The sequence below is a fragment of the Taeniopygia guttata genome, chromosome 4A, assembly GCF_048771995.1.
Source record: "Taeniopygia guttata chromosome 4A, bTaeGut7.mat, whole genome shotgun sequence".
NCBI classification, from domain to species: Eukaryota; Metazoa; Chordata; class Aves; order Passeriformes; family Estrildidae; genus Taeniopygia; species Taeniopygia guttata.
This window is the reverse complement of record NC_133029.1, coordinates 1,869,278-1,888,018: the sequence shown is the minus strand read 5'-3', so window position 1 is coordinate 1,888,018 and position 18,741 is coordinate 1,869,278. Positions and strand designations below refer to the sequence as shown.

Below are 18,741 nucleotides of genomic sequence, written 5' to 3'. Positions count from 1 at the left end.
AGATCCATCCTCAGATTTCCTCCTCATTCAAGGGGGATTCTGAGACACACACCCAGAGCTGGTGAATTTTTCAGCCTTTTGTCTCTAATCCACCCAGTTCTGGCACCTCCTGAAAGCCTGAGGAGTGAAAGAACTTTCATGAAATAAGAAAAAACAGAATAGATTTTTTTCCTGCTGGAGAAAATTGGAACATTTAAGTCTTCCATCTCCTGCTCAGTTTGAGACTTGAAATATAACTTCATTATAACTTTATAGCTGGAATAGTCTGTTAAGATCACCTAACTATTCCTTTATTTGTGTACTATTTAATGTTAGAGTTTATTGCTTGAAATGTCAATTCTTATTTACAAGATTTTTCTCCTTCAGTAAATCTCATCTATAATAACTGTGTCATTATCTGCTGTCTGTTGTCTTCAGTAAAACAATTCTTTTTTCTACCAACTACTCAAAATGTTATATTATGAGAATAACCCAAAATGATGCAATTCATCAGTACAGAGGTATAAACAAATCAACTTTAAGGAAACCACTTTTTAGAAAACAGATTCAAAGAATGGAAAATAAGTTAAGTCTGCCAAGAAATGTTGATTTTAAAACTAAATACTTCTTCATGCAAATGAGGGAGGATTAAGTGATAGGAAAGAAATGTTTCTCAAATTACCTTATCCATACAATTTAACTACAAAGGACTTCATGTTGTTATTTTTCAGACATTTGACAAATGATTCCTGGCTTGCAATGGCAGAAAATATCACAGCAATTATGTGAAATAGTTTTCCAGCAAAGAAGCATTTCACAAGTAAAACACTGAACTCTGTTTCTATTGGGTTTTTATTTTAGCTTCTCCAATTCTTCCTCAATCATTCATAACAGCTCAGCTTGATTAAACTTTGTGTCATCTTTAGAAAGTCACTTTAATGTCTGGATTTTGCCAGAGCCTTGGCCAAGCAGAATGACTTGAAAGAATCCCCAGTGATGACCATAGTCCTGCTTCACACACTGGTCTCAAAATTTAAATTTCAGGAAAAAACACAGAATGTGCTTGTGGTTGTTTGTTTGTTTTAATTCCCATAAGGAGTGGTGAAGGGAAGGAGAAATCTATTTACTGTGCTTCCTGATAATTGAAAATTAGATTTGAAAAACCCACTGGTTCCTAAACTTTATGGAGACAGATAACACTCAAAGTACATTGAAATCTTTTCCAGGAGATTCTTTCTCAGTGAAAAAGTCCAGGTGATTTCAAGTGGTCAAGACACGAAATAGCCTCAGCTCATAGATTATTATTTACACTGTGAAAGTTCAAAATAAAATTTAAGATCTCTTAAAGGTGGAAAACATTGTTTATACAGATTGATGATTGTTAATTCCTCTTTTCCAAAATTTTTTCACACACATTCTGCCTTACAGAATCTCAGAAGGGGATAGGTCTGGAAATGCAACCCTCCACACTTTTGGGGGAGGTGATGCTACCTTCAGTTTGATGATCACAGCTTCCAATGTTCCTTTACATTCCCAAAACATCTAAAGGCATAAAACTGGTTCTTGAGGTTGTAAATCAAGCTGCTTATTCACATCGCATTCACAGCTCTTCTTTAAATACCATCTGTCAGTTCTTAAAATGGGGTGGAAACTGCTGCCTTCCTTCTTTGGAATCCTGAAGGCCTGAGTCTAGAGAGAAATGCTGGAGAACCAAATCATACAGGTTATGATATTCAGAACAATAAAATCCCCTGATTTTTAAAATTATGACAGAAATCTAACTGTGGAGCTCAGAAGATTTTGAATTAATAAGCCTGACAACTTCAGTGATAACTCTTTAACAAAAAACCTGGGAGTGCAAATTATTTGTGAGATTAGTTTACAATGCGCTCATCAAAATTTTTGCAAAGTTTTAGAAAAGTCTCTGTGCAAGTGAGTTACTTCTTGTGTTAAGCATAATGAGATATAATCTATATGATTTGTTTCTTCCATTACAATGATGAGTATCACAGAGACACACTGCAGATAGAGGCAAACATTTAAATTCTCAATCAATAGCACGCTCTTACTTGACTGCATTTCATTAGATAGACAGTCACCTGAGTTATTATAAAACAAGAAATTACCAAGGCTTAAACCCAAAGCAACTTCAATTACCCCTTTATTCCAGGCATTTGAAGTACTTAGTTATTCTTTCAGATTCTATTAAGACATTATTGCTGCTTTATTGCCAGTAAAACAGTATGTTTTCAAGTCTTTCTAATAAGATGCCAAAGGAACATCTGTATGAGGAACAAGCTGTTTGGTGTTTCCCTGGGAGATTTGTCACTTGTGCTGAGTTCAACAAAACCCATACATCTGTGGATAGAAATGCGTGTGCCAGGACATGCACTACACTCTGCTGTATTCATATTTCATATTTATAAATATTCATCGGGGAAATTTCCATGCAAATGTCATTAGCGGTGGTCTGTCTTCTGTAAATAAGCTTTTAAAGTACAAATCACATTTGGAGGGTTATTACAGCTTCCAAAAGCAAAGGCATCTCAAGGATTCTTACTTCTCAAAGGCAAAACCACATTTTAAGGCCACACTTATTGGTTAAAGCCTTGCTGCTGGGGACATCAGCTTCCAGCTCTGATGGAGCTCCACCAAAGGATCATTTTCTCAATCCACTTTTCATTCTTTAGCCCAGTGCTGCTTCTCCAAAATTCTGCAGGAAAGCAGCAAGAAATGGTGGATCTGACCAGTGCACCCATCCTCAAATGATTGATGGGATGCTTTGTAGGTACACGGCCTCCAAGTTAGGCTCCAAGGACCAAGAGGGAATTTCTGCCTGAATAGAATGAAATGAAGACAGAGGACAGAGGTGTGATATTGGTTATTGCAGAGATTCTGCTGCACAGTCAGGGATATGCAGCATGACAAACACCACAGATCCAGAAAGATATAAAGAATCATTCAGGACAGAAGTATTTCCTTCTGTACAGGAAAAAATAGTGCAGAGTATTATTATTTCACCATGGACAAATGCTGAAGGGTCAAAGCAGGGCACCACAATGCTTCCTTTCAAATGAACCTAAAGAAGTTTGATGTAAAAATGCTCCCAGTGTACTTGACTAAAAATCCTCTTTATTCCATCTCAGATGTTTGTAAAAGTTTACTCCTGATCATGAAACAGAAGCATTTAAGAGTTAACAGGCCAATGTATGCAGAAAAAAGCATCTTAGTGCTTGTAATGGAATGAGCCTTCCCTGTTATCTGTGAAAAATACAACCAAGTTGCCCCTAATAGAAATTAATACAATACAAACACTTTGGGGACTTCCTGTAAAAAAAATTTGGAGAGTTTATTAATATGTCAGCATCCAGAACAAAAACAAACACCAGAAACCCCCAGCAAAACCCCACACCAAAATGCATTTCTAAATCAGAGAGACAGATTTGGAAATGGAAGCAGAAAGAAATCAATTTATCACTTTGGTATTTCTTCCCAGTTAGAGTTTGTCTTGGTTGGATGCAGTTAATGTTGATATTAACCACAATTCACAGCAATGCCCAATTACACTGGGGGATGAACTGGAGAAGCCAAGAGAAATTACATTTTCACAGCTACTTCAGCTGAGAACAAACAGGCTCTCCTTCAACAATATGGCAATCACATCCAAGAATTTCTGTCCCAGAAATTTTTTGGTTTTACCTCAACCTTTCCACCCAGGCAGAAGCGGCAGAATCCAAAATTATATAATAATAAAACAGCATAAATGTTCTGCATGTTCTGCTCACGTCTAGTCTGGCTGTTGTCATTTTTGTTTACATAATTAATTGCCACTGCAGCTCTAACAAAATAATAAACACTCATTAATTCAAAATATTTACCAAAAATCAATTATTTCAATCACATACAAGCTCTGAGTTGCTTTATAGTCACCATTCCTATAAAAGTGAAATGTCTGAGTCACTCTCACTTTGATTATAATTGGGAAATGAAAGTACTGTGACTCTTAGTCTAATTACTTATTTAAGTAATTGCCTTTAAGAACCATAATGATTCAGTGTCTGCTTATCTAAAAATATGTTTCCACGACAAAATCATTTGTGCTAACAGCCAGCAAACTTTGTGAATTATGAACATCTGTCCACAAATGCACACAAAATAAGAGATGCGTAATTGCCAATGCCAGTGGGAAAAGGGGAAATTTAACAGGTTAAATAAGCAGCACAAGGGGCTGTGGATTTCCACAAGTGAGGTTTTGGCTGGCACTGCAGCAGAGCTTCACTTCAGTAATTTCTGTTTAACTCCACAGGGCTGCAGATGTTCCTTGTGTTTCTCTCACCTCAAACCCCAGTGATAGACTGGCACAAGTGCCAGCAGCAGAAACATCTTGTCATTCCCTGAGAGCGAGTGCTTCTGCTGCTCTGATGTTTGCCATCTTTGTTTCTGCCTGAATTCTTTAAAAAAAAAAAGGTATTTTTATTAATTTCTCCACTAGAACATACTGTGCTGACAATTTAGAATAAACTCAAGGCTGAATAAAGTCAATGGAACTAGCAGGAAAGTTAAGAAATTACATTATTATAAAGTTTTATTCCATTAACAATTCCAAGGATGTAGTCCTATCAAGTGTCCTAAATTACAATAATATTGCAATTCATCTGGCATTACCAGTTATATCCTGCCAGCATGTGGCCTGTACATAGTTCAGCCTTAATTAATTCCTCCCAACTTCTGTTGCCCTGAAGAACGGATCTATAGAATAATCCCAGAGGACCAAAGTATTGTAATTCAAGAACTCACATGAGATTGTTGTAACTCTTACAGAGACCAATTACACTAAGGGAAAAAAAAAGTTATATGGAAGCATGAAAAAATAGCTCTTTAAAATTTTCATATAAGAAATGAAGATTTTTCTAAAGCAAAAAAATAACCTGTGATAACCAAAGGAATAATCAAAATTACTCCTGTACATTGCATTTAGGATATTTATTTGTAGCACTGATTATGGAAAAGGAGTGTTTTTTACTCCCTAGAATGTTTTTTTTTTTTTTTTAAGGGATTATGCTGAAATGCCATCCATTCTTCCCAAATCTTAGAGAGGTTTTTAAAACAGTGGCAAACACAGGTTTGACTCACAGGATGGGCAATATTCCAGTAATACAGAGCAGAGGATTATGAGATTTATATCCAAACTGGAGCAATAAATCCAGGGCGGAGAAAGAAAATCAAGTTCTCTCATTTTAGTAAACTCACAGTGAGATCTCCAGCACAGCTAGGGTGATTTCTGTAGCATGGACATAAAGAAACACCCCTGTGTTTTTCTCTCAGATAAAGAAATACCTCAACAAAAAGAAAAGGTTAGTATCAGTCATCTTCTCACTGATCTCATGAAAACTCACATATGTATCCTCATAGATGTACGTGTTTGGGAACACAGAACATCCTAAAAGACACCTAAAGTTAGCAGAATGTGTAAATATTTGCAGAAAACTTCCCATATTACAGCATTAAGCTATTGTATTATTTGATACAATTTTCCTGTCTTTCCTAATTTGGTATGAACTGTACTCTCTTCAGTTGGAAAAAATTCTCTGCAAAGTTGCAGGTGCAATTTTTCTATCTTGTATTTCAGAAAAAGAAGTACCCACTCAATAATTACACACATTCTACAGCTGACAATACAGTCTATTTTCACAGAAGATTTATTCCTCCTATTCACAATTCCTGGTTTATTTTTTTTCCTATTAGTTATGCCAGATAACCAATTGCCAAGGAATTCATAGCTTGTGAGCTCTGTAAGAAATACATCCTAATTTCACTGTGGACTTTCCTTTCTTTCTCACCTGAACAGAGAAATATCAAAGCACTAAAATTTAATATCCAGAAATTCTTGCCTATTGAAGACATTTTAGCAAAAAAGCCAACAGAAATTAAATAAAGCCCAGAATTTATCAAACTGTTTTTCAAAGCCCTCATTAAAGTAAGGTCAGCACCAATGAAGATGTATAGTCCACTTGTACATTTTCATATTTAGAAAGCTTAAAATCCATTTATATCAATAAGCAGAGCCACTTTCCATGAACTAAGAACTAACAGCCCATGACAACAGTCAGTCTCAGAATTTCTCATGTGGGAAGTGTTCACAAGTCAATAGGATTCATTCTATAGAAACCATGGGATTAAAATGGACTCAGATTTTTCAATATGTCTCTGTTTCAGCATGAGAATGGTCTGTCATGCTTCTTTTTTCCTGTTTGTAGTTAATTTTCATGTCAAATTTTGAGTAGATGTTACTTAAACAAGCAAACTACAACAGCACAGAGTGAGGAAGCACCATGTGTGATTGGGAGATATTGCCACAAATGAGCTGTGCAATACAGCCAGGTGGAGCTGAGCTGTTTTAAACAGCCATGGACACAAGGAGGGCTGAAGGATTCAAAAAGAACAAATCCTTTTCTATAAAGCAGAGAAATTGCCCAGAATTGGGACCATCCCATCCCTGGAAGTGTTCGAGGCCAGGCTTGGAGCCCCCTGGGCTGGTGGAAGATGTCCCTGCCCATGGCTGGAACATCCTTAAGATCCCCTCCAAGCCCAACCATTCCAGGATCCTAAATGATTTCCAAGTCCTCTGCTGCTCTAATCAGGGTGGAAAGTTCACCACGACACTGCCAGCTCCATGTCTTGTAAAGAACATTGAGGAGATTTGTCAGTCTGGGCACTGCAGCAAGGCTCAGAGCCTGGCAGTGGGTGAGCTGCTGGTGTTGGTGAGACCCCAGGGAGGGCAGAGCCACGGACACAGCAGCAGGCAAGAATTAATCAGACGTGGATGGATGTTTCTCTTTTAATTCCCATTTGCATTTTCAAATAATTTTTCACATGATGAGTCTACAGCCCCTGCAGATTAGCATTTTATACTTAATAGACTGAGAATTTAGGGCACCCCAAGGGCTGATAATTAAGGTTAATAAGGTCTATGGTCTGCTCCAGCCCATCTCCTTCGAGGTAAATAACTGTGTTCATACTGCTTTATATTACATTTTCCATCTCACTGATAAAATTAGCATTTTATAATCTGTGTAAACATCCCTTTAAAGCTGTGGGGTTTGCTAGCCATGTTGGTATTATTTCACAATCCAGATTTCCAGCCATGACAATTGGTTAAGATTTGCAGACACATCATCTGTGTTATAACAAATCTCTCTGAATGCAGATCCCTTCTCTGGCATCTCCAAGTCTGCTCTAGATTTTCTATGAACCCTCCTGCTTTTCTGACTGTTATAACTCCTAACTGATCAAATCACCTCATACTCATTATTCTCAAAACCTGTTCACTGAAGTTTAGAACAGTTTTGTTCACTTTATTTTGCCTCAGTTTTTCCCATCAATCTCTCTGTGCCCTGGCCTGGCAGCCCCTTTCAAAGCATTATTTGGATTAACAAGAAAAACCATTCCATATCTATATCTGTATCATCTATATCTATATCATCTATTTCTGTGTGTATTTATGGGGTTTTCCCTCCTTCCTCTACTTAGATTTTGAGTTAAAGAAGTGGAAGATACAGACAAATTATAATCTCTCTTTAAAAATAATCTGCCTGCAATCAAAACTCAGCTAATTTCAGGAGTTAACCCTATTATTGAGGAAAACTACAAATCTGTAAACTTGCATTCTACCATCAAGGCTGTATTTGAAATGTATTTAAGCATTTGTGAAGGTTAAAGGATAACTGTGTTGTACTTACCCAACCTGTCGGTATAATGAGCTGGCACCCCTTGAATATGCTTTGCATTATGTTCTTCCCACTTTGCAGCTTTTAAAACACAATGTTATTAGTGGATCTGTTAATCCAAGAAGAACACCAGAGCTAATTATGTGAAAAATGTTAAATTGCTGGGAAAATAAGTTACTGAAGTCAGCAGTTGTTCTTTTTCACACTCCCAGCACATCCCAGGATGGCATCTCGAGGAGCAATTAGTTTTGTCAGGGCAGCTGAATTCAAACACACCAAGATGTCATTTTTCCATATTAAGAAACATTATTAATAAAGAAATTATAGCAAGTTGTCATAGACTACCCAATTACTGGAATAACAATCCTTTTCTCCCAAAACTCAGGGGAAGGTCTTCACAACATTGAGGTGGCAGAAGAAAACACTACAGTTTTTCGAGTGAAAAGGAAGCCAAGAGCATTGCTGTTACTGCCTGGCTCTTTGGGAGTGTTGAGAACAGATAGAACAAGAGTACAAAATTCATTTATATCCTGCAACAACTGTGTCAGATCAAAACCAGTTAGAGCTAAAGCTTTATATTTTATCCTGCATGCCTCTGCACATTAATAGCAATGACGAGGATGATGACAAAATGTCTCCCACAATGTGACACAACCAAGCTTGGTATTGTAATTATAAAATATCAGTGGTGTTTCTTGGCAAGGAATAATGTCTTGCCTCAGCAAACTTCCTGTAAGATTTCTCATGTTTGCTTTCTGTTTATGCAGAGTGAGGCTGTACAGAAGCTTAAATGTGACAAGATTCTCTTTATCTGCCCAGGTATTTCTTGCATATTGATCACTGTGACACCCATCTGTCAAATATTAATTGTCTCTAATCCTGCTGCCAAGTCCTTGATAAAATCACAATAATTAAAGCAATTAAAAATTCAAATAAAATGAATAAATAAATTTCTTACCAATTAAAAGTTAAAATATTAGAAGCAATCTTCAACAGACATGAACTAGAAAAATCTGCACTAATTGATAGCAAAGTCCAAAATTGTTTAAAATATTAAGCTGAGAGTTTCTTCATATCAAGAACTCCACAGAACTAGCTGTAACAATCATACAGAAATCACGTCCTGATTTTTGCATAAGCTGGTAACTTTGGGGTGACAATATCTGAGATACTGAAAGGTTGCACTGAATTTCTCCAATATTTTGAGACAACAAATGATTTCAAACATTTACATATTTGACTAACTTTAAAATATGACGTATTCTGAGAGACACACATTGGCTTTGAATAAAAACCCAAAACTTCAGGCAGTTCAAATGAATTTTCTTTAGAGTGGGAGGGTAAGGAGTGGAGTTCCAGCTGTAAAACACATCTCGTTGCTTTCCCACAGGTTCAAGGTTAATGCAGCAGAAACAGGGGTCACCCTCATCCCATAACACAGATAAACCCTCAAAGTTTCACACTGACTTCAATGGCTGCTACCTACGAGACTGAAATTAATGCCACTTCCCCTTCCCTGGGGTTAATTGTGTGTTTTGCTTCCAGGCTTTTCCCTGCTCAGTGCTTCTTTCCAAAGCGTGAAAAATGAAAATGACTCGCACGGTTCTCAGCAATGTACACCAGGGCAATGACCAGCTCATTAACAACTCATTTATTGCCTTCAAAGTATAGCCAGAGTTCAACCAATATTGATCAAACACATGCAAAGAAGAAAGAGAGCTACAAGATAACAATTCCACCAGATTCACAAAGAGTTTTATAACAAAGACTTCTGAACTTCACTGGCGACTACTCCCGCAAATGAAATTTGTTATAAAAGTTTTTTTTTCTTTTCATAATGTCACTGTGACTATCATCAGGGATTCAAAGGAACTCCATACTTAGAAGAATTAAAATATTTATGCCATATTTCTCTCTCTCATCTCTGATAACTTCTCAAAGTGTAAACCAATCTGATAGCACCATGAATATTTATATATTGCTCAGCAGGGAAAATTAATGTAAATTAAACAACTGATAAAGCTGGTAATATTTGTGGTATCCATATTTTCACAAATCATTCTTATGTTAGCATGGACCTGTTGGGCTGTCACATGTCAGGGCTTGTTTGGCATCTGCAGGAGAGATCATTTCCTTGCAGGGAGCTGCAAATACAGACATTCAGTTACAGCCTTTCAGAAATAGAAGTGGCAACCATGAAGAAATTATTCCATCTTTTGTATGCAGTAAAGCAGACAGTCCCTGTTAGGTTATATATCCTCTAAGATTACAGTTAGCACAGACACAATTATTATCTAAAGCAATGGAAGTAGGAAAATAGATCTTCTGGAATGGATATTAAAAATCGAGGTGTTAAGCCAGATTCAAAACACCATGAAAACCAGCTTTTAAGAAATCCAAAGAAAAGCTACACCTTCAGAATTATTTATCGAATTTTTAACAAGATCTGCATTTTAATCACTTTTGGGAACACTTAACTTTGCTGTGCACTAAAGAACTGCTGATAATTTCAATCAAAGAATGTGTCACTGAAGATGAAAGCCAAGAATGCATCCTGAATTTGTGTTAGACAACAGCAAGGTGACATTTTGGACAGGATTAGCTCTGTCCATTTGGGCTCGTAGCAGCCAACATCCCAAACATTCACTTGCTGATTGTGTCCCACTCTGGAGTTCTCTGAACCACTCAGATGTCATCCCTGTTCCTACAAAATATGTTCCCCAGCAGGAAACAAGATAAACCTTCACTTGTTTGAAAGGTTTATTTCATTTTTAGAATTATTTGAGGAGGAGAATTCATTTCTAAGCATTCACCTACTGGGGTTTTTTTGTTGTTTTCATTCAGGTTCTTAACCGGGGCAATGGGCAATTCCTATCCTCTCCATGATTTTTGAAACCCGTGATTTTTTGCACAAACCCAAGTATCACCCATACAAATTGACTCCAAAAGCCAAACATTGGTCCAGATAAACTGTTCTCTGTGCCGTTCACTCCAAGGAATGAAATATAAGTGCTCATCTAGCACTCACTTGGACTTCTGCAGAAGAATGGATAACTAGAAAACGTTGTGAATTCAAATTCCTTTGGTTTTTGGGAGAATCAAACAACAAACTGCAGGGATCCTAGATGTGATATTTGAAAATATCCTTTACACCAAGCTCTTACCTGTACAATTATCTCCCAGCATGTCCCAAGCTCCTTATGCAGTGTAGAACTGCTTGGCTGCTACTGAGCTCACTGCCCTTGAGGGATGGAAAGACCTAGAAGGAGAATAAAATTCTGTCCAAAATGATGTGCCCATGTTTTGCAACACAGTGTAAAATACACAGGAAAATGCTGTATCAAGTCTTTCTCCAAAATACACCCTACAAGGTTTCTGTAAAGGTAATTCTGACACTGAATACTGAAAACAGAAAACATTATGAAATCCAAAACACTGGAAAGCAAAAGCACAATTAAATCTAAATAATACAACAATCAGTAGAGGCTGGGAAAAGCAATCTTGTCTTGGAGATATGACTAAAAGCATTTATTTCCATGCTTAGCAGTGCTAAAACCAGGGAGGAAAGGCATAAAATTCAATTAATAACTGTTCTGTCTATGGTCTGTCTACCTTAATTTACACTACACACTAAAAGTGTGGTTCAACCCTTCAGCATCAACTCAGCATTTAAATCTGGAACAACAGGAAAACAAAACTGCCCAGCCTGCCCCAGGCTGACCCCTGCCCTTGCCTCCCACTGTTCACCTGCCTCTTGAGGGAGTTTGAAATGAAATTTGTCTAAACCAAAACTGGGAGGAGCCCAGCAAGAGCACTGCCCTTCCATTGCCTGCTCTGTGAATGACTTCACACCAAGGCAGCCAAACACATTTACTGCTGAATTTTGTCCATTTCCTTATAAAATATAAAACACTCAATCATCCTTAATCACTGGAGAAATTGTCCAGGAATGTTTTAATGATGAAGCACCTGAATTTGCCTGTAGTCCCATGGTGATTTCTTCTAAAATGTGTAGAATGCACAAGGCCCAGGGCGTGAAATGGATAAATATGAAGTGTGTGGCCATAACAGACATGTCTGAAATGGTTTTGAAACACTAAACAAAGAAAAGTCACAGATTAATTTCTTCATAATGTTGCAAAATCACCCCAGTGGAATTAGAAACGTAAGAAAAAAGAAACTGCATTGTGCTGTACTTAAAATTCCTCAGTATGAGATATTTAAACAAAGTACTTATTAAGACAGAGTAGTAGCTAAAAAGATCATTCACTGCAGGATTGAATAAACTTTTAATAATTTCTTAAATACATGCTTTGAGACATAATAAAATTACTTCCTGGCATTAGAGACTTACCTGACGTATAGATAATCAATAACTGCCTATTCCACAAAGACAGACACAAAGTTGCAGTTCATTTAGACTTAGGCTTCTTGCTCCGCCTTATGAATTACCAGATTTACTCCAGCAGGATCCGCTGAATAAAAAAGTATTTATCTGCAATGCTGGAGGAGTGCATTTCTGAATAACTACATGGAAATAGAGGTAGGCTGGATAGCAAATGCCGTGCTAAGCCTCTTCCATCCCCAATTCCCAGCTCTCTCTGAGCAGGCACTTATCCTTGCTGAATTCTAGGGAGATCAGCACTGATCTACATGAAAGCCATAAATTAATATTAAAAAGTGGCTCCGTAGTGCAGTATCTGTTAGTACATTAAAAACTCCTACAACTCTCAAAAACTTTCTGCTGCTGCCACAAATCTGGTCTGAGGGACTGGCTGAACTGAAAATAAGAGAGCCAGTGATGGCACAAACAACAAAGGCCAAAACGAATATCAAGAGGTCAAAGAAAACATAATAGAAACCAATTCTTTCAAAGGATCACTCAGGGTGTAACAATTAGGAAAAGAAAAACTCCCTGAGCCACTACTTGCTAAGGTAGAAAATGTGTTTTCAAAAATACTGACAAAGAAAACTGGTAAAGAATAAATGCTGGAGCAGCAGGAGGTGACTCCAAGCAGTGATTAGGATGAAGATCTGCAATTTTAAGATGTGCCCAGCACAGACTGGGCTCTGCTTCTACTCTGGCAGTGTCTGATGCAGCAATGGGAATGTCCCACACCCCGTCCTGGTGGATCCCCTCTCCCTTGGATGTGGCAGGGGATCTGCTTCCAAAGGAGGAGCTCAAAGAGTCCATCAGAAAGAAGTTCCCACTCTGTCCTGCTGTGCAATTCCAGCAACACACCCTGCTCCAGGCCTGGCTGAGGGATTTCAGTCTCCCACTGGCAGCCAACAAACATTGCCAGGGTTTGTGCCATTACAGAAAGCACCAGAACTGGAAAACAGCAGGTGTGGAACTGCCCAACTGGCAGCAGAGAGCAAAGTTACAAAATAGGGTTTCTAAAGGAGCAAACTACATTAACTTAAACTCAAATTTTACATGTATAGAACATTAGATGATTACTTTTATTTCTTCACTGTAAACAAACATGAATGTGTTTTTCTCCCATTTTTAATGCAAACAGAATGAGCCATGCCATAGCAGCATAGACAGGCTTCAGCTGAGGCTGAAATTCCCCAAACAAAGAGCTGAATAAATATACTGGGAGCTTGTTTAGTCTTTTAGCAAGGACTTTATCATTTTTTTTTTAACTTTTTCCCTATCAGAACAGACTCAGCAGAGTTTAAAAGAAGAAACTGGAGCTGAACTGACTTTATCAGAAATAACATCCCGATTTAGCAGGCCAGGGTTCCTCTCAGACTGATGTCAAAATGTCAAATGATGTAAGTAGCCCACACTAAATGTATCAGTGGTTTAAGAACAAGAAAATTGACTTCACTGCAGAGCTTGAGTCCAAGAGCCTTCAGTCTCAGATGCTTGGAGAACAGCTTTGTGCTTTTTAAAGGTCATCTGATTTATCTTGCCAGGCTCTAAAACCAGAAGGTGAGAAGTTGTATAAAGGAAACACCACAGCCTGTGCTGAGATCAAGGAAGCAATACAGGGACAAAAACCAAGCCAGCCCTGAGTCTCATTCCTTGCTGTCCCAGTGTTGGACACTGTTCTGCACTTCCAGCTGGAATGTCTGCGCTCCCATCAGCTGCAGAGGAGGGGATTAGATGTCTGTGAGTTATTTCCCAGAGCTGATCATTCCCTGGGGGGGTTCTCCTCTCCCCGTGTCACATCCAGAACGCAGCGATGCAGAAGTGTTGCTGAAGGGAAACTCCAGGTCAAATCTCTGTGCTCTGGCACACTAAAAGGTGGCAGAGCAGGATTTGTTCAGTTATTTTGCTCTGTGCTGGCTCCATGGCTGGAAACTCCTCCCAGGTTCTGTGGCAGGTTCTGCACACAATCCCCAGCTCCAGGGGAGATGCTGCTGTAGCAGACACAGAGCTCGAGCTGTGGGCACCTGATGCACAGCACAGCAAACAGGGAAAATGCTCACAGGGCTGCATCCTGAGTATTTCTAACTTCAGCACCACTCTGAAAATAGAAGCCTTTTTTTTTTTTTTTTTTTTTGAAATAACACCTTTCAGCAGAAATTTTGTGACCACTGAAAGAATCAGGTGAAAAAAGAAAGCAGAGCCTGTGCTGTTATTCTGCTGCCTGGATCTCTGCACATCCCAGCTGCATTGTTATTCTGGGATAGATGCCTTTCTTTAATTTGCTTACTGACTGTTTATTTTTTGACTGCCTGTCAAGGAAGCTTGATGTATCCTTGAATTATTTCTTTAGAAATGCATTTTGTTTGTATACTCAAAGTTCAGTGTTACCTATCTATGAGCCAAGCAATTCTTTCAATCAGCTTTCAAAGACTGGAAAAGAGCATTCCAGCATTCTTACTTTCTCACAAAATACACTGATTTGGTTTCATTTTTATCTGCAGTCTTCTAGCTGTGAATTGCCCAAGTGTGTAGACCAAGTTTTCTGTTACACTCTTGATATGAAAACCCTGATAACTTTCAGAATTGTTACTGCTGATATTTTATATTAAGGAACAAAACTAGAACCAGACCTCAACAATACAACACGAACATCAAGCCTTGCATTAAAATCAGTTTTCTCCTGATGCGAGAAAAGAAGGAATCCTTTTGCTTTTAAAAATTATATCCTTTTGCAAAGGTCGGGATGAGAAGTTTGATAACCACCAAAAGCTGCAGGCCTGAGGAAGCAGCTCTGTGCTGCTGCAATAACCCCAGTGCTCACTCCACGTGCTCGTGGGACCAGTGAGTTTTGTGCTCCCCCCCTCGGAAAACAGCCAGACAGAATTCACCAATTCCAAACATCACTTCTATAATGTCCTCTAAAGTTTGCTCCTTGCAGCAATCCCCTTCCCCAGTATAATTTATTAAATAGTGCCATCCAGTGGGAAGTGACTCTCAGCACAATGAAACTCTAAAAATCCCCACGTTAACTCTAAATTCTTACCACTGATGCAACTGCAGAGTCTTTCCACAGCTTATCTTCTAAATAAGCAGAATTTTACAATAATCCTAACCTCCTGATGGTATTTTGGCATGTTTTATGTAAGATACAGAGGCAATAAAAAAGCAGAACTTCTCTATGTGAAAGGACACATTTAAGGGGCATGGTGAGGTAGCAGTACTAATCCTAAATCCTCTTAAATCCTTGACAGCATCCAAATACATGACAAGAGATGTTAAATTTTTCTCCCAGAAGTTGTGAGTGTTCAGAGAGATAGAAAAACATTGACAAGGAGTGACCTGACTATTGATTTTAATTCCACCAATTCATGTGTAACTCAATTCCCAGGGAAAAGGTGTCAGAATCATGAAACAATGGTTTAACTTCCAAAGCACCTTGGCATTATTTGTTGTTGATGGAGCACAAATACTGAGCATACACATAAATTAAACAAAGAAGCATTTAGAGGGAGACAAAAAAAATCTGCTTTCCACTCACCTGTTGCTATTGAGTGTTTACAGAGCTGCAGGATTTGGTGCCAAAAGAAATACAGAAGTAAATTTCTGTGCAATTGGAAGAGCACTGAAGAGCCATCAGCAACCTGAGAGCTCATTCCTTTCCCCTGCTTTATATTTCCCCATGAATTGCCAGCATGAATCACAGCTCTCTTCAGATAATGAAGTCTTAGAAATTTCATGATCTGATGTAGCAATATAAATCTATATGGCCACCCCATTAGAAACACCTACCAGGGAACAAAATGTGCTTTCTGGAAGTCATTCAATGCAAATATTTCTGCCTTTTTTTTTTTTTTTCTTCTTTTTCTTGGCATTTCACTAAAGAAACTGTAAGATGATAAATGTCATGTAACAGCAAAAACTACCAGATATAATTCTATATGTGTAAAGTTTTCTGAGTAAAAGATACTGCATGTGCAGAAAAGTTTTTGTATGAAAACAGGACACATCAGTACCAGAAAGAGAATTTACACATGGATCCATAGTCTAGTATTCAGATATCCATTTGAATTATGCCAGAAAATGGGAAATTAATTCATTTGCTGTGGAGAATAGAGTAAAAAAAGTACAAAGTGCAGCACCCAGGCCTTTTAAAATGGTAACAGTACCAGGTATTTCTTTTATTAAAATTAAAAAAAAATCAAGTGATAAGCAGTGGCCTGGATATTCACAGTTTTTCAAAGAGCAAAGTATTATATTCTTCTATGCTGAAATATTCCAGGAACAGAAAATGCCTCCATCACCTTTGCTATTCCCTTATTTTTTACTCCTCTGTTATGGAGATTATAGTGGAATTCAGCTCAGCCTGTTCAAAAAGTTCTTCACTGAGGTTGTGAGAACAGTGGAGTTTTAAATGACACAATAATACATTTTAAAATTATCTAGGGATACTTGGGGGTAGTTAAAAATAACAATAATTAGGTGTATTTGTAGAGATAGGAAGAATGTGAGTAAATTTACATTACTATTAGCTAAATTTGCAGTAAAAAAAATACTTTTTAACATGCACAAGTTTTGTGGTGGAGTTTCTTTATGTCCATTCATGGTTATTGAATAAAGGCTAGAGCACATAACAAGAAAGTAAATAAAACAAAGAAACACCTCAAAATACCACCAACAGGAAGCCAGGAAAACAACCTTCCTGCAAGAAGTCTGGAATGTGCAGGATCAGCTTCTCAAGGCTGTTTATTTTCCCTTATCATTAACCTTCTTTCTCTGCCCTGCTGAGCTCTGTCCAGCAGCTCGGCCATGGCATTCTGTCTGCACTGTAGGGCAGCATTTACATTTTGTACCAAAAACTACCTGTCTGTGTTTACAATAATATGTCATGTCTATCATTTATGTTGGACAGTGTGTCTGTACCTGAAACAAATAGAAAAGTGTCACCATCACAGCAAGGCATGGAGGACAAGGAGAAAGAGAAGGTCAGGACATGCACAAATCCTCCATCTGGTCCCCTTGAACCTCATTCTAAAAACCCCAAATTTCTACTTTTTCACCCTGTGTTAATTCAACTACCACACTACTCAAACCCTTGTGGCTTGTAATTCCTTATACAGAGTTGGCAGCTTTTTCCATGGGCTAAAATGGAAGCCACAGGTGTTTTTGACTTTGTGCCAGGGTCTCTGAGCCCCTGCCAGGGTCTGGAGGCAGCCAGAGGGATGTGCTGGGCTCCCACACTGCACAGCCCGCACCACTTTGGGTTTGTGCTCAGTCGTGGCACAGCCCCTGCACAGAAGATGCACCAGGAATTCTTCTCCTCTCTGGGCTCACAGAAAATAAATCCTGATTTTTAGTGGCCTTTTCCCTCACAAGTCTAACCAGCATTACCCCATCTCCACTCTCAGGAGGTGGAACATCCCCCTGGCCCAGCAGGAGATGCTGCAGGAAGTCCTGGAGAATGAATTCCTTTCAGAGCTGCTTCCATCACAAATCCAACCCCACACCAGCTGCTGTGAAGAGTAACTCTACCCCAGACAAAACCAGCACAATTATATGCTTGCATTAACTTATGAATATTTTCTGTATGCAGCTTCGTAGGAATTGATTATCTCTTTATAAATTCTTCTCTTTTTTTTTTTTTTTTACACCAAGGAAAATAAGCCAGAATATTAGTTACCCAAAATCTTGTACAAATTATTCTAATGGTAATCTTAATTAATCTAACCTTTTTATAGGCACAAAATTTTCAAGCAATTAGTTTCTTATAATTGTGCCAGTGTAATTAGTAATGTATTAATTATTATAGCATAAAAGTTGGAATAATGTAGCTGTTAATTAAACTCAAAATATTGCTAAATAATTATTCACAAGAACATAATTTTTACTAATTAAAGCATTATTGCTAAATATAATCTCACAAGATATTTTATACAAGTATTCAACTCTTAATTAAATTATCAGTTGAAGAGAAACAATCAGATGCTAGAAGTTCTGCAGTTTGGAAACAGTTATGGTTAGTTGACTATATATTTTAAAAAGAAATGCTTCTGCCCTAAAAATGATTTGGCACTTGAAAAATGTTCAGCAGCAGTGCCTTCAGTGAATTCAATCCATCTACTAGTTTGAGTCCTCTGTGAGCTTCCCTAGGGGTTAAAGGTTGTTCTTCTGCTTAAAGTGAATAAACCCAGCCCAAAATCCATCCCATTAATGCATCTTAGCATGCAGTAAAATGATCATCATTTTATCCTGTAGCTTTAGTTTGTAGTTTAAACACACCATGTCTGACATGAAGGAAGGAATAAAACAAAAATCTCTGCTTTGGATACCTTTTCACAACAAATTTCAACAGTGAAGACAGACCCTCCAAACCCATGAAAGCTGTTTGAATGTTCAAAGCACAAGCTTCACTGCTCCTGCCAAAATGAAGAGGTTCCCAAAGTAATCAGTATCATATTCCAAAATTACATAGGAGGCTTACTGCAAAGCTTGCTGAAGGACAACAAATTCCCCATGGCTTCTGAATTATAAATACACAGACAACATTTCCCTGGATTATGAGTATTTGCCAGACTTGGCAACTCTAAAAATAATAGGTCCTGGAAGATTTGCTAGGCCAAAACCTCTGAACTTGGTGGATAAGAGAACATGTGAGGG

General features: G+C 38.0%; 1 long non-coding RNA gene across 6 annotated transcripts in view; it reads right to left on the bottom strand.

The window, feature by feature from the left end:
- The window catches only part of LOC140684146 (uncharacterized), a 200,921-nt gene that overhangs the window by 101,904 nt on the left and 80,276 nt on the right, over window positions 1-18,741 (bottom strand). For 2 of the 6 annotated variants that reach the window (XR_012055921.1, XR_012055919.1), the window contains exon 2: window positions 10,871-10,965. The exons of the other annotated variants lie outside the window; for them this stretch is intronic. This is a non-coding gene — a long non-coding RNA (uncharacterized lncRNA). The remainder of the gene's footprint in view (window positions 1-10,870; window positions 10,966-18,741) is intronic. 6 annotated transcript variants of the gene reach the window in all.